Source organism: Balaenoptera borealis, assembly GCF_965194805.1.
Source record: "Balaenoptera borealis genome assembly, chromosome: 1".
NCBI lineage: Eukaryota > Metazoa > Chordata > Mammalia > Artiodactyla > Balaenopteridae > Balaenoptera > Balaenoptera borealis.
The window spans coordinates 16,134,418-16,150,219 of record NC_138860.1 but is presented as its reverse complement, the minus strand read 5'-3'; the positions used below and the strand labels follow the sequence as shown (position 1 = coordinate 16,150,219).

The window sequence follows — 15,802 nt, the reverse complement described above, 5'->3', positions numbered from 1 at the left end:
AGAGAGGCCTAGTTATGGAGGACTTATTGGCCACGTTAAGGATTTTGGTCACTATTGAGTGGGCGAAAGAAAACCTATGGTCTAATTAGATATGCATTGTCAAAAAACCACCCTGGCTACAAGTTGGAAGCACATAAGAGATGGGCCAGAGTATGTTGTAGGGAGGAAAATTTACCCACACTTCAGTTCCTACTCTAGTGGGTAGCACGAAATACATTATATCCTGGTCTCTTTCAGTTTTCAGTGACTTTCTTTCATTTGAAATAGTCCCTTTTGGGTAACTGCTCAGGGTTTTCCACATAGTCTCCTTCTCCCCAGGATGGCACTGGAGCAATGGGAGAGCTTCCTGTGCCTCAGACAGTGGTGGAAGGGAGCCTGATATCTGTCTATGGGTCTTTGGGCAGCTCTCTGCCTGCTCACTACTGCCCTCTGCAGGAATCATACCTCATTGCCCACCTGGTCACTGCTGCCCCGCCTCCATTTGCTGCTGAACTCTGGGCCTGATGAATTCACTCTCTGTTCTGTTTCAGCTTGGTTAGGGCCTGAGGAACTTCTTCTCTGCCTCTTCTGCATCCTGACTGTCTGAAGTCTGGCTCTGTGTACCACCTGGATTCTGGTGTGATGCCCACCCCCTCCCAGCCCTGATCCCTGGGAGGCTCCCCAGCCAGCGCCATCAGTGACGGCCCATATCCCTGCACAGAGCACATAGGACCTTCTGTGTCCTTCTGAACTACACTAAAGACAAGGGAGCCACTGGGGAGCTAGACTCAGGCTTTCTCTCCACTTATCCGTATCCCTCACTGCCCCTACCCCCTGCCTTTATTCTGCTGAGTTGCTCCAGGCTGGGAACTGGGGAGCACCTGGTAAGATGTTTCCAGACAGGAAGTGGAGAAAAATTCTTTACACGTCTACCTGCTACATACAGCACTGCAACCCAGAGAAGTGGGTCAAGACCTCTTTCATGATCTGCTACTGCTACCTCTGCCTGTCTTCTTCCTCCTCTACACCCTGGGCTGGAAAGGTGGGCTGGTTCATTTCTCTAACCTCATTTGGTAGTCTCTCTCTCTCTCTCAGCCTATGGTCAAACACTAAAATCTAGTGTCAAAGCCAAAGATCTTACTATGGAATTGAGAATCCTTTTTCTTGCTCTCTAGAGATTCAGTTTAGAGGCTTCTGTCTAGCTACAGAGTTCAAGCAAGTCAGCTTTGAGACTCAAAGCTGCGCAATGTGTTCTCCTCGGTCACTCTCATCGACTTGCCCCCACTAGAAACATAATCCTCACGGTTCAGCTGTAGAAATGGATAGATGCAAAGGATTGTGATTAATTATGTCGATTGAATATTTAAAAAATATTCTCCCTGTTAAAAGTAGGAACATGGTCTGCCAAGACAGATGTTCGTAACTTGGACTTGGGTGATGACAATGGGAATGGAGAGAAATTAATGGATTAGAAAAATCTCTAGATAGTAGGATTGACAGTACTTACTGTTTGATTAAATAAGGTGAATTGATCAAATGTGAGGACCTCAGGTTCCTGGTTTGCATGGACGGATGGGGATGCTATTTACTAAGACACAGAATAGTGGAAAAAGAATTGTTTGGGGGGACTAGTCCACTTTTGGACATGGTGAATTTGAAGTTCCTGTGAGACATCCAAGTGGAGATATCTAGTAATTAGTAGGATGTAGCGATCTATAGCTCAAAAATGGATATTTCCCTAGGAAATCTTACTCTAATCATAAGGTTAGTTGGTAAGTATGAAATTTGAAGAGTGATAACTAGCTGCAACAGATGATAAATGGTTTGATGCATCCATCTCACCGTAGGCAGAGGCTTACCGATGAGACCAGAGGAGAAATAAATCTATTGGCTAACATTCCCTCTCCCATGGTATAGCCCATGCTTCATCACTCTGCCTCCTTTTCTGAAGAACACAGCCTTCATTTACATGCTAATATATTCAGTCAGTTTACAGCAAAGCTTACCAACTAGGGGATAATTTTGTCTCTTTCCAATGATGTTGCCTATCTCTGTTCTGATCCCATTCTGTGTTGCTCTTAAGATTTTACTCTCAAAAGTCAATTTTATTTCTATGATTACCATATTCCCCAAATACTTGTAAAAGTGTTGATAAGTGATGAATCTAGAAATGTGGGCAGGAGCTAAATCACTGGAAGATGTTTGGACTTTATCCTAAGGTAGATAATGGAGAGCCATTGAGGGTTTTAAGCCAAGGGGGGAATAACATAATTTGCGTGGGCTTGACTTAGGACGACTTCCTTTATCTAATGCCAGCAAGTTGATTCATTCAATCAATTCAACACCTAATTTTTATTTATTATTTTTATTTTTGGCTGTGTTGGGTCTTCGTTTCTGTGCGAGGGCTTTCTCCAGCTGCGGGGAGTGGGGGCCACTCTTCATCGCGGTGCGCGGGCTTCTCACTATCGTGGCCTCTCTTGTTGCGGAGCACAGGCTCCAGACGCGCAGACTCAGTAGCTGTGGCTCACGGGCCCAGTTGCTCCATGGCACGTGGGATCCTCCCAGACCAGGGCTCGAACCCGTGTCCCCTGCATTGGCAGGCAGATTCTCAACCACTGCGCCACCAGGGAAGCCCAACACCTAATTTTTAAAATTAATTTTTATTGGAGTATAATTGATTTACAATGTTGTGTGAGTTTCTGCCCTACAGCAAAGTGAATCAGTTATCCATATACATATATCCACTCTTTTTTTAGATTCTTTTCCCATATAGGTCATTATAGAGTACTGAGTAGAGTTCCCTGTGCTTTACAGTAGGTCCTTATTAGTTTATCTATTTTACATATAGCAGTGTGTATATGTCAATCCCAATTTCCCAGTTTATCCCTCCCCCCCTTCCCCCTTGGTAACCATAAGTTTGTTTTCTACATCTGTGACTCTCTGTTTTGTAGATAAGTTCATTTGTGCCATTTTTTTAGATTTCACATATAAGTGATATCTTATGATATTTGTTTTTCTCCATCTGACTTACTTCACTCAGTATAACACCTATTTATTGATCATCTCTTTTGAATAAGATACTCTGCTGGGTGCTATGCAGATATAAAATTAAAAGGTAAAAAGAAGATGTCTCCAGTTATGATGCTAGTATTCATTTTGGATATAGGTAGAAAAAGTTAGCACTAATTTTAAGTTTGATTTGTAAAGGAAAACACAGCATAAGATGTCAAAGTTTCCTGACATAAATCCTTTTATTAACCTTAACCCTTTTAGGTCATGACAAGCTTCATAGACATTACCTTTTTCAACGCTGGAAAGGCCAGCCCACTTGTTCTTGTGGTGTTCATTTTGTCATTTAGCAGAATTATTTTGTTTTTCTTCAGACCCCTAATGGAATATACTAACTGTATATTTTGATTTTATTTCTAAGTACAAGAAAATTGAAGAAGCGAACAGATCAATGACCTTCGTGTGAAAATGACGTATTTTAAAAGAAACCCAGCCGTATAGGCGAGTGTATCTCTGAGGGAAAGTGGCAAAGGGATTTTTTTTAGGGTTGGATTTTAACATCTCTGACCAGTTGGGTGAAAACTGTTTTGAAGATGTATTACATTCCCTGATCAAATGGAAAAAAAATGACACCTCCCGTCGTATCTAGGAAACACCCGGCAAACATGGCCGGGAGCCACACACTCCTTCCCACGTGGCCTTGCTGTGAAAACCTTCCAACAGCCCATCCTTGGCAACTGGGGCAACCTCGTGTCTCCTTATGGAGAGTGGCCAGCTCAGAAGATTAGGGAAAGCTCTAGACTTGTCATTATTTTCCCTTGGAAGTTCCCAAGTGTAGTTAATGGGTGATCTTTTCTTTCTAATATTTAACCTAGCAGCTGCCTCATTTCTGCCACTTTTAATACCTGAGTCAACTTTGTAGATACTTGCACTTTAAATATATGAGTCAGGAGGTTTGGTTGGAACAGTGTTATGTTAACAATTTCTATCAGATACACTTCAGGGTTGTGTCCATAGTTTCCTGGGTTTTAGATTTCCTGTAACCTGGTATTGTTTTTTGTTTGTTTGTTTGTTTTTCCAGTCCTGCAAGTGTTAATTTTCTTTGCTGCCATTAGTGTTTGATGTGAATCCTCCTATATTAGTGTGGTTTTTGAAATAAAAAAATCCCTCCATGCACAAAGAGTGCCTTGGATAGTTTTGCATTTGCAAATGAAGGCCTAACAAATGCTCATTTAAAAAAATATATTTTCCCAGCTGAGCACATTAAAGCTATATGCTGCATCTTTGTATTCACTTCAATAAACCAGGTGTGCTTCTGGAGATTAGCTATTTTTTATAAAGAATGATTTTGAAATAAATGACAATGGGCTCATTTCTCTTTATGCTGAGGATAACATTAAAGGAAAACTGCTGTGATTAGTTTTAATATCTCAGATACCTTAATGAGTACTTACTAAAAATGTGAGTGTGTGTGTGTGAGCGCACAAGCCCAGAAGGTAGATATATGTGTACACATGTGCCTGAATAATTTTCTAACATCTTAAGTAATACCTGTCAGGGATTTTAATAACCCAGTGCCGGTGAATTATTCTGGTGGCTGTTTTTGCTGAGGCTTTCGGCAGGAAGTCCATTTTCCCGTGGAGCTGTTTTTCGTCTTTTTTTTTTTTCTTTAACTACCAGTCAGAAAATATGAAAACGGACTAGCATTTTATGTGTCAATTTCAGTCCGTGACTGCATGCCTCTTCCTAAGTTACCTGGAGCTCTTTATCACCTTACATCTTACCTGTAACCTGAGTTGGAGGTCAGCGTGGGGATGTGAGGTGTATGGGTTAGGTTTGGAATACTTAATATGTGGATTATATTAGGGACCGATAAGAGACGGATTAAAGATTTCCAGGAAGGGGCCACATTAATTTACATAGAATGAACTCGGGATGGAATTGTGATCTTTCTTGTGAGTCCTGTAGTTAATGAATCGAGTGCATGCATGCAGATGGTAGAAGGGGCCCCATGTACTCTGTAATGACCTATATGGGAATAGAGTCTAAAAAAGAGTGGAGATATATATATATATATGTATGACTGATTCACTTTGCCGTACAGCAGAAACTAGCACAACATTGTAAATCAACTCTACTCCAATAAAATTAATTAATTTAGAAAAAAGGAAGGGGCACCATGGTTAAGAAAGTTAGAAAAGCAGGAGAGCCTAGGGTATTAGTAGGGCTTGTGGTTAAGTGGTTCACAGAAGCATCTGGGTAGGGAATACTATGTAGCCAAAAGGGGCAGGGAGGGGGGTGGTCAGCAGACAGAATAATTCTAGCAGCATCTACTGGACGTCCTGTGGAGGGGAAGAACTGCCTTGAGCTTCTGCATTTCAAGGTCTGCTACCTGGTGCAGTAAAATTTAAGAGCTAATTATTGCTTTATTAGAGAATTGATTGTCTTGATTATTTAAGACAGATTCTTCAGAATGCAATAGTCAAAGGATCCATAGTTGTTGTTGTTTTCCTTTTTTTCTTGTCTTTGGCTATTTTAATGCTAGTGATGTCTTTTCCAGAAATTGGAGAGAGAAAGGTGAAATTAAAATTTGGCAGGTTTTCTTTTTCTTTTTGTTCGGAACTCTGGGTGATGGTCTGTAGAGGTGAAGGGATGAGACTGAAGCTGTTGCAAAAATGCAGGGGGTGAATATCCAGAAAAGACAGTTATCCCTATTTTCTGTAACCCCACATAACTCATTTTCAGCTCTCCCTTTTGAATTGTTATTTCCGTTTTGTTCCTCTACGGGTACAATCTATATAAAGAGCATTAGCGCTTTGTCTTTAGAAATATGACTTAATTTTCTGTCTATATGTGTCTTTAAGAGCCAGGATGTGGGTACAAATAACTGTTATTCTTTTGCCTCTTATCCTGAGAAGCTGGCTCAATGCGAGAGTAATGAAAAATAAGAACAAAAATAGCTAAAGTTAAAACTCTGGGGTAAGATAATGGCTCTTTAAATGAAAGTATTGAGACCCGTTATTGTCACGAGATACTTTTTGGCTCTTGTAAGGCTGAAAAGGGTCAACAAAGATGTGTTTCATTTCAGGAAGTGTGACTGAGAATTTTGGTTAACTGGGGCTGAGTTGTGCAATATTCATTTATTATTGATGGGTTTTAAAAATGGCACAGACTTTTCAGGTTGAGGCTGGTGATTTTATATTGTTTGTGTAAATGGGAGAGAGAAGCTTCCTCTCTGTAACTGAACCCAGCTTCCTTCTTTCCACTTATGGAAAGCGTCTTTGCGGTCCAATTTAGCTGCGATCAGTGAGGGCGCTCACTTTGCTCTGTCTAGGACTGGAATGTTGTATGATCGCCCTGTTGATGTATCAAGTTTGTCTTCTTTGCTGAGTTTCCTAATGGGTGTTGGGGCTTAAGCATCTAGACATAGGTTATTATGGAGTGTCTTTTGGTTGGGGGGCAAGAGAAAGCAAAGAAATGCTTAATGTTTGCAATTGAATTTGAACTGGAGCTGGGAGTAAAAGGAGAAACAGGAAGTTATAAGAGTGTATTTTTTAGGATACAAGGGGAGACATCAGGCCAGGAATGGGCCTGAGGAATGGGGTGATTGATATCCGCATCCAGAGAAGACGATATCATTCCATGACAATGGATGCAGATTGTGCCCTTCTTCACTAGGACCTGGGAAGCATCCCTCCTGATACAGCAGAAAAGCTGACACACAGCAGTTCCCTGGCTGTGTCACCAGAGCTCATCCCTCTGCCAAATCAAAGCTTACTGGCTGCTCTCATCTATTTTATTTTATTTTTTAAATTAACTTTTATTGGAGTATAGTTGCTTTGCAATGTTGTGTTAGTTTCTGCTGTACAGCAAAGTGGCTCAGCTATACATATACATATATCCCCTCTTGTGGCTGGCTGCTCTCATTTAAACCCTTTTGGAGAGCTTTTTTTTTTTTTTTAAAGTGAGCAGATCGGGTTTCTAATTTTAGCTGTGACAGCTTATAATTAGAAACGTCTCCAAACATACTTGTTTACAAACACCTGCACCAGTACTGTATGTTTGCCGTTTTAGGATGGGCCTGTGGTGGTGTGGAAAATGGGGGTGCCACTGTTTGTGTGTTCTCTTACTTCTGCTGGATGCCTGCAGTGTACCAGAGTGTGTGTACTTGCACGTGTGTGTGTTTGCTTGTGTGTGTGTGTGTGTGTGTGTGTGTGTGTGTGAATTTTTTCTTTACTTTCCTCCCGGCTGAATGCCTCAAGCCCAAATGCTCTCGCCTGCGTCACACTGCAGAGTTCTCCTTTCTTGGGAATCAAAGAAATCGGTGGTCAGTTGTTATTTGGGACAAGGTTAGATTTTAAATGACACACTAGAGAGAAATTTTAGCAACTCATTTGAGCAGCTCAGGATCTGCATTGGAGAAAATGCTTTCTCGATTTCCATAGTTTCTATATTTATATGTCATTCAGCATAGGATAGAGCTGAGTGATTCAAGAAAAACAAATAGAGGCAGGCTCCATAATATAAATAATTCTACGTTTTATCAAAGCAGAAATACATGTCTATGGTTAGAATGAGCCCACCTATTGAAGTGATGGTTTCTTTCAAACTGAAATGGGATTCTATCAGAGAACATCAAAAGATGGCAGTAGCACAATGATAGTCCAATGATAAAGTCTAACCTGATACTTACAGTTTCTAGATCATAAAATGTCAGCTGAGAACCTAGTGGATGATGGCTTTGAATATAACTGTGAGATTTCCTTAGGACAAGCATAGGTATTCCTTTCCAAGAAGGTAAACAAGATATTGCGTGCCAAAGCAAGATTTCAAATGAAAAGTAAAAGTAGAACACATACTCACAGACCAATATCTAATTCTAATTAAAGTGGAGATTCTGTAGGAAACTAAGCAGGTGTGGACTTTAGCTGTGACACCTGAGTCTGCCAGCTGGTAGGGTGACAGTCAGATGCCTGTTTATTTTCTAATATCCAAGACCAGTTAATGTTCCAGGGAGGAAGCAAACTAGAAACAGTAAACAAAACAATCTCTATAAGGCTTGTTGTGGAAACTTGAGGTTTCCAGGGAAGCGAAAGATGGAAGTTTTACTTCTCAAATCGAATCTAGACGCAGCTAACTTCTTTCCTGTTATGGGGGGATCAGTTAGATTAAATGATGGTTTTAAACATCTACTGAGCCAATTCCTTTTAAAACTATGTATAATGTATTATATATGGATGGATACGTCTGTACGTGTGTATTTGTATATAGAATTTTTTTTCAACTCTTAAAATGCACTACCTTTATACCAACTTGCAATGAATGTTTAAAGGATTTCACGCATTTGCTGTTTTGTGTCAGCAGAATGAGGGGGAGATTAGATGAGGAAAAAGAACTTTGGGCACAGCTTGTAGGCTGTTATTTTCACCAACTGTGGTGTCAGCTATGATCTTTTTTCAGTGTTTCTGACAATGGGGCCTCTTAGCTAGAGATCCCTGGGTCTCTGTGATTTCATTTTTTTTTTTTTTTAATAAAAAAGGATGAGAATATTTTTTCAGGCTTTTACTAGGCAGACACTGTACAGTTTCAAGCCCAGATTGAGGGGGCGGGAATGGACTAGGCAGCTAGCCTAGTTGTTGAGGGGGCCCAGTGTAGAAGCGAGTAGCTGAATAAACTATAGGACAGTGGGATGTGTTGCCAGAAGCTACAAATAAAACTCAGTGGGCTCTGTATTGACATAATTCATCTGGTAGGTGTTTCCTTGAAGGCTAGCGAATTTCTAAGCCTCCATTTGGGTTGAGTGGATGGGGGCCAATAGCATCTATTGAGTATCACTGTGTACCTAGCACAGATACAGGGAGTAGGGTTTGGAGTCCAATTAGGTTGGTGTGAATCTCAACCCCAATGCTTGCTGAGGATATGCTGCCCTTTTTTTTTTTTTTTTTTAAGGGTTGGCTTTCTTTTAAAGCAACTAGTGCTCAAGCTGTTTCGTTTCGTTTTTGGTTTTTTTATGAATTTATTTTTTTATTATTTTATTATTTATTTTTGGCTGTGTTGGGTCTTTGTTGCTGCGCACAGGGTTTCTCTAGTTGTGGCGAGCGGGGGCTACTCTTCCTTGCGATGCACGGGCCTCCCGTTGCGGTGGGTTCTGTCGTTGTGGAGCACGGGCTCTAGGCGCGCAGGCTCAGTAGTTGTGGCGCACGGGCTTAGTTGCTCCGCGGCATGTGGCATCTTCCCGGACCAGGGCTCGAACCCATGTCCCCTGCAATGGCAGGCGGATTCCTAAGCACTGCACCACCTCACCTCCCTAATTCACAGTTTCCTTATAATGAAAAGAGACCATCTCACAGGATTCGTTTGAAGGTGAAAGGTATACTAGCTTTGTGAAGATATTTCACAGGAGAGGGAAACATTTAACCGTTGATAGAAAAATCTTGAAATATTCCAAACCTGAAACTCTCATCAGCCAAACAGGAAAAAAAAAAGGTGTGTGATTGCTAACTCGCTGCCATAAAAGTTTAACTAAAGCAACAGTTTTACTTATTAAATCTCAAAGGAACAAGCTGAATAATTTGAAAAGAATTAAAAAATTCCAGTTCAAGGGCAGGTGAATGTGGAAAGGAAAAGGGGGTATTTCCTTCTCTGTGGTGGACAGGCGTAGAGATGACACAGGCAGCCTCTCAGTTTCCTGCTTCATAGGACTGTAGCTGTGAGACAGGAAATCAGGCCATGACTTCAGAACATGCTTAGCCAAGCTGCCGAACAGACAGAATTCGAACTCACCAGCCTGAGGACTTCTTTCTGCCATGACCAGCTCCAAACTCTCTTCAACTGCCACGGCCCCATTTTGAGACCGCTAGTTTGAAATTTTTTAAAAGTAGAGTATCACAATTCTTATGAAGCAGAGGCCAAGAATACGAGGGCAATTACGTCTGCGGTGGGAGATCTCACCACAGTCAAGTTAAGCTAGTAATTCTTGCCATCCTCGCCTTTCTCTCTCTGTCCCCTCCCTTCCCTTTCCTCTGTGTGTGTATGTGTGTGTGTGCATGTGTAGTGTTTATTTCCCCATGTTCCCATGGAGCCCAGCCTACAAAGATTAAGACAGAGTTGATGGGGTCCTGTTGATCACCTGGTGACTGGTTACAGAATACTACTATTCAGGAGGCATTGAGACAGGGTTAAAAAAAAAAGACACCCCCATTAACAGATGAATGGATAAAGAAGATGCGGTATATATATTATATATATATATAATATATAAATATATATTATATATATATATAATATATAAATATATATTATATATATATAATATATAAATATATATTATATATATATAATATATAAATATATATTATATATATATAGACAATGGACTATATATATGTACATATACATATATACATATATATATATATATATATATATATATATATATATACTCACCATAAAAAAGAATGAAATAATGCCATTTGCAGCAACATGGATGGACCTAGAGATTATCATGCTAAGTGAAGTAAGTCAGAAAGAGAAAGACAAATGTCATATGATATCACTTACACGTGGAATCTAAAAAAAAGATACAAATGAACATATTTACAAAACAGAAATAGACTCACAGATATAGAAAACAAAATTATGGTTACCAAAGGGGAAAGCGGGGGAGGGATAAATTAGGAGTTTGGGATTAACAGATATATACTACTATATATAAAATAGATAAACAACAAGGTTCTACTGTATAGCACAAGGAACTATATTCAATATCTTGTGATAACCTATAATGGAAAAGAATCTAAAAAGGAATATATGTATAAGAATATATATGTGTGTATATATGTATCAGACTCACTTTGCTGTACACCAGACACTGACACAACATGGTAAATCAAGAATAAAGGTGGTGTGTATGTTTACACCGTAGTTGCCAGCCCACCATCGGCTCATTCTGTAGAATCCACACAACACAGATTGTGTGCACACGTCCAATCACAGTTGCGTGCAGGTGCCCGGCGCCCAGCAGTGAGTTGCTTCTGTCTCCGCCTTGCTTTCAGCAAACCCTTATGTACACAGGCTTCCCAAATGGACCAGTCTACAGGGTAAAGATTCACTAGGAAGCCTTGACCTTGCCTTCTTTCAAAAGCATGTGGATTTGCACACTGAATTCCAACCAGCTCTTCCTGGTCACAGGTCTTTCATAAAATGGGGAGTCCCCTTGCAGGGGGACCTTATGTGGGGACATCTCCACATGTCACCATCCCCAGACTGAACTGGAAATCAAAGTCTCCACTTAATTGTTTTGTCCTCATTTTCCTTTTGCTGGTCAAAAAGAAAAATCTTGTCTTGCCAAGCAAACAAAAAAAAAGAATACTTCCGTTAAAAAAAGACACTATTCAAATTGCAGGAGCTTACATTAATGGTGGAGGTACAGAACGTACCAAGGTACAAACAATTTAAGAATCCTTCAGAAGTTTGTGTAAACAAGTACAAAGTCATAGGGTGAAGCCTGTGTGTGTGTGAAGTGCTTTGAAAGGGAACTCATGGTGGATTTAGTTAAATCAGAAAAAATACACAACTTTTGGAGCGGTGAAAATAGTCTTCTTAAAAAAAGATGGAGGGGGTATGTGAAATATTGACCCTACCCAGGCATGAGACAAGAATCTCAGGACACCACAGGGAAACGGGAAAGCAAACTATGTGTCCTTCGGGGAACAGAGTCGGGCTCCTTGAGACATCTGTCAATACCTTACCCGGTTTCTAGAGAGCAGGTTCAGCCTGTGGCCCCCAGGCAAGGTGGCTGGACATAATTCCTTTGGTCTTGGAGGAGAGGTGCTTCTTTTACAGTCTGTGTTCTCCAGCTGGGATTCAAAGAAAGGATGCTACCTGGCTAACAGCCCCGGAGTGACTGAGAGCTGAAACAGAGCAAGGTGGGGACCAGTTGGGAAAAGCAGTGCTGTGATGTTGCCTGATTGGTTCCTTATCGTGTCTGATACTCTTACTAATGAGGGACAGATTTTGGCACAGACGTGACTAGGACCCATATGGCAGTCCTAGGTCTTCTTTAAATTCTAGGAAACACTTTAGTATTTCTTTGGAATAACTCTGCCTTCAGCTCATCATTTTTTCACAGAATCGCTAGAGCTCTTACTTCAGTCAAGTTTTTTGACTTTTATATCGAACCCAAACATCCTGTTAAATATTTCAGGGCCTAGTGATTTTTTTTTTTTTTTCTCTATATATCTCACTTCTGTGGCCAGAGGTATTTGGAAGGGGTTGGCCTTGTGGAGAAACTGTCTGTAATTTACCAAGCACACAGTCCTGCTTCTGGATCAGCAAACTGCGTAAACTTGGCCTCATTCCTCAACTTGTGATTTTCTGTACACCTACTAGGACCAGTGGTAACAACAATAGCTAGTCATTATTTAAAAAGTATATCAGCAGTATGGAGGTTTCTTAAAAAACTAAAAAATAGAGTTACCATATGATCCTGCAATCACATTCCTGGGCATGTATCCAGAGAAAATCATAATTCGAAAAGATGCATGCATGCCAATGTTCATAGTGGCACTGTTTACAATAGCCAAGACATGGAAGCAATGTAAATGTCCATCAACAGATGAATGGATAAAGAAGATTGTGTGTGTGTGTGTGTGTGTGTGTGTGTGTGTGTGTGATGGAGTATTACTCAGCCATAAAAAAAAGAAGGAAATAATGCCATTTGCAGTAATATGGATGGACCTAGAGATTATCATACTAAGTAAAGTAAGCCAGACAGAGAAAGACAAATATCATATGGTATCCCTTATATGTGGAATCTAAAAGAACAAAAAAAAAGGCACAAATGAACTTATTTCCAAAACAGAAAGAGACTCACAGACACAGAAAACAAACTTATGGTTACCAAAGGGGAAAAGGAGTGGGGGGAGGGATAAATTGGGAGGCTGGGATTAACATGCACATACTACTATGTATAAAATAGATAGCCAACAAGGAGCTACCATACAGCGCGGGGAACTATACTCGATATTACGTAATAAACTATAAGGGAAAAATATCTGATTCAGCACACTGAATAGCCATGCTGTACACCTGAAACTTACACAATATTTAAATCAACTATACTTCAATAAAAAATTAAAATAAAAAATAAAAAGTACATCAGCACTTTGCCAAACACTTATATATCATCCATTTAATTCTCACAGCAATGCTAATAAGATAGGTTTTATTAGCCTTACTTCAACAGTGATGAAACTGAGACCAGGGCACGTTTAGAAACTGGCCAAAGTCACATGGCTGGGATTTGAACTCAGGACCAGTCTGTTCTACCTTCCTGTCCTTCATTGACAAGGAGGTTTTGCCAGAGGACCTTTTAAAATACTTTGGACATGTTAAAAATAATTTGTACGTAGATAGAAGGTGTCGTTTTCCATTTTTTTCCATACAACGTAGGAAATCCTAGTTCTTGCCCCTTTCGTTTACGGTGTAATGTTCCATTGTGGGTTGCTTGCCAACTCCTCCATGTTATTAAAAGTAACATTAAGCACATAGAGATCTTGCTGTTACACAGCGTGCCCTGTGGCCTGGGTCCTGCTCTGTCCTCAGGAGACTGAGTGCAGCGCGACTAAGAGAAGCAAGGGGGGGACTGAGGCCGACTCAACTCGCTTCCATGCCTTTGGTTTGCTCCCATCTTTGTCGATGTGTATTAAAAAGGGTTTGTGGGAGAAAGTTGGCTTTGACCCAGGGGAAGCAGCGATTGTCTCCTGGTTCAGATGTCAGTACCCTGGAGGGTAGAACAATGTATTTCATTGTTCAGGGGCCAGCGTGAAACTTACTAGAGAGCGGCCAGATCCCCCAGTGGTTCCTAGGACTAAAGTGGGGAGGAAAGTCCCTCCAGGCGTCTCTGAACTTCAGAGTTTCAGGAGGGGGCAGGGTTTGAGACAGACCGAGGGAACAAAGAAATTTCAAAAAGACACAGGTCGAAACAATAATGGAGAAAAAAAAATCCAAGGTCTGTCTTTGACATGAAAGGATTTCAGAATTGAAAAGGGGAAATTTCAGTAACATGGGGGAAACAGGGCTGTCTTCCATATTCAGAGCCATCTCAGCTGTAACCCAGCTGAGCTCACAGGGCTCAGAGGGATGCTGTGGTCGTTTAGGTGAGAAATGGCCTCTGTGACTTGTGGGTTTTGAATGGGTGATGTAAGGAGCAAGGGTACCAGGTGGAAAGGAAGACAGGTGTTTCCGTGGGGAGAAGCGCTAGGACCCAGCAGGATTTTGTTTTCCTTTCCCTCTGCTCTGGGCAAGGACCACCTCCTCTCCCTTAGTGGGCTCCACTCAGGGCAGAGTCCTTGCCAGGGACTTGCCACAGCACTCGGCCATTGCTAATGAGGTTTCAGGGGTGCTTTTCTAATATAAATAAAGGATTATAGGTGCATCCCCTTTTCATCTATCCCTCCCTCCCCAAAGCCTTAGTCATGGCTTGCTGCAGGAACGGGGCCACAGGGGACCTTCAACGCCTAAGGCTATCAGTGGAGATAGCTATTTAAGAGGTTTTACTTTTACATCTGAGCAGCCAAATTGTGCATGTAACAATGGGGACCAATTATTGCACAATAGAGCATCCCCGATGAAACATAGACAGTGTGTGTTTAATATGCAATGAATGACACACTTCTCCTAAACAACGAGAACGTTTCCATGCTCTCGGGGAGAACGGGAATTCCATTCTCAAGTTTCAGTTTGTGAAAGTGGACGTCCTATCATTTCATCCACGATTTTCAAAACAATCACCCCAAGATAATGACACAAGTAATGATGAAATGTTGCCATTTAGGTTTATGAATATGGGATATATAACTTTTCTGGATTTGATATATCATTTATATCCCCTCTCTTTGGAAGTCGAATCTTGCTGGGTTCTATATTTTATCTCCAGTTCAAGCAATTACACTGTTGAACAGTTTAACCACTTTTAAGAACCCATCCTATTGACAACTGTTGTCCATTATCCAGAATTGGACCTGAATCCTGAATTGAGAATTCTCTTTTCCCTCAATGGCTAGTGTTTTATCCTCCAGCAGAAGTTACCGGGAAGAGTGCACTGTCTCCTCAGGATATTTTATGGAGGAAAAAGTGAGGCCCAGAGAGGTCAAGGGATTTGATCCAAGATCATAAAATGAAAGAACTGAATGGTCAAGGGAGAACTTATTTACTGAAAATTTAATTTTCAATAATTAAAAGGCAATGAAAGTACAAGAGGCAAAAATTCAACGTGCAGCTTTGTTTTAAAAAAAAAGGTACTTCTATTAGGAAAATGTGATTAGCATTGCGTTCTTTATCTAATATAGTAACATCGTTTTCAATGGTTAAATTTAAAGTGACCAACTCATCCTGGTTTGCCCAGGACTGTCCTGATTTTTGTACTTTAGCATGCAGGAAACCCCAAATTCCAGGAAACCCCTCAGTCCTGGACAAATAGGGACAGCTGATCACACTGAATGTGCCTCCCCCAAAAGCTATAATATTAGGTTAAAATTGTCATATTTTCCCCCTAGGCTAAGTTTCTTCATGTTTAGATATTTTCTCTTAAGAGGGAAACAGATCTGTAAGGTAGCAGTGTACGTAAGCTTAGCTGCTACTATAGGTGAGACGGGGGGAGAATCACAGAGGGTCTGGACTATCCCTTCCTTCTCCTTCTGGAATTCTCTTCATATCCTTGCCACCACGTTTAGGACAATGGTGGGAATATGGAGATTGGTGGGGGAATTCCAAGCATAATTTTTCTGGCACTGCATTCAAGACTGGAGTATTA

The 15,802-nt window shown here is 40.8% G+C and overlaps 1 protein-coding gene and 1 long non-coding RNA gene across 7 annotated transcripts in view; one reads left to right on the top strand and one right to left on the bottom strand.

The window, feature by feature from the left end:
• ESRRG (estrogen related receptor gamma) overlaps positions 1-15,802 on the top strand; it is a 636,910-nt gene that overhangs the window by 84,971 nt on the left and 536,137 nt on the right. The gene's annotated exons all lie outside the window — the stretch shown is intronic.
• Positions 1,381-10,247, bottom strand: LOC309630636. Its single transcript, XR_014245853.1, has 2 exons — positions 2,620-10,247; positions 1,381-2,324 (listed from the first exon to the last, which is right to left on the bottom strand). It is a non-coding gene; the product is annotated as an uncharacterized lncRNA (long non-coding RNA).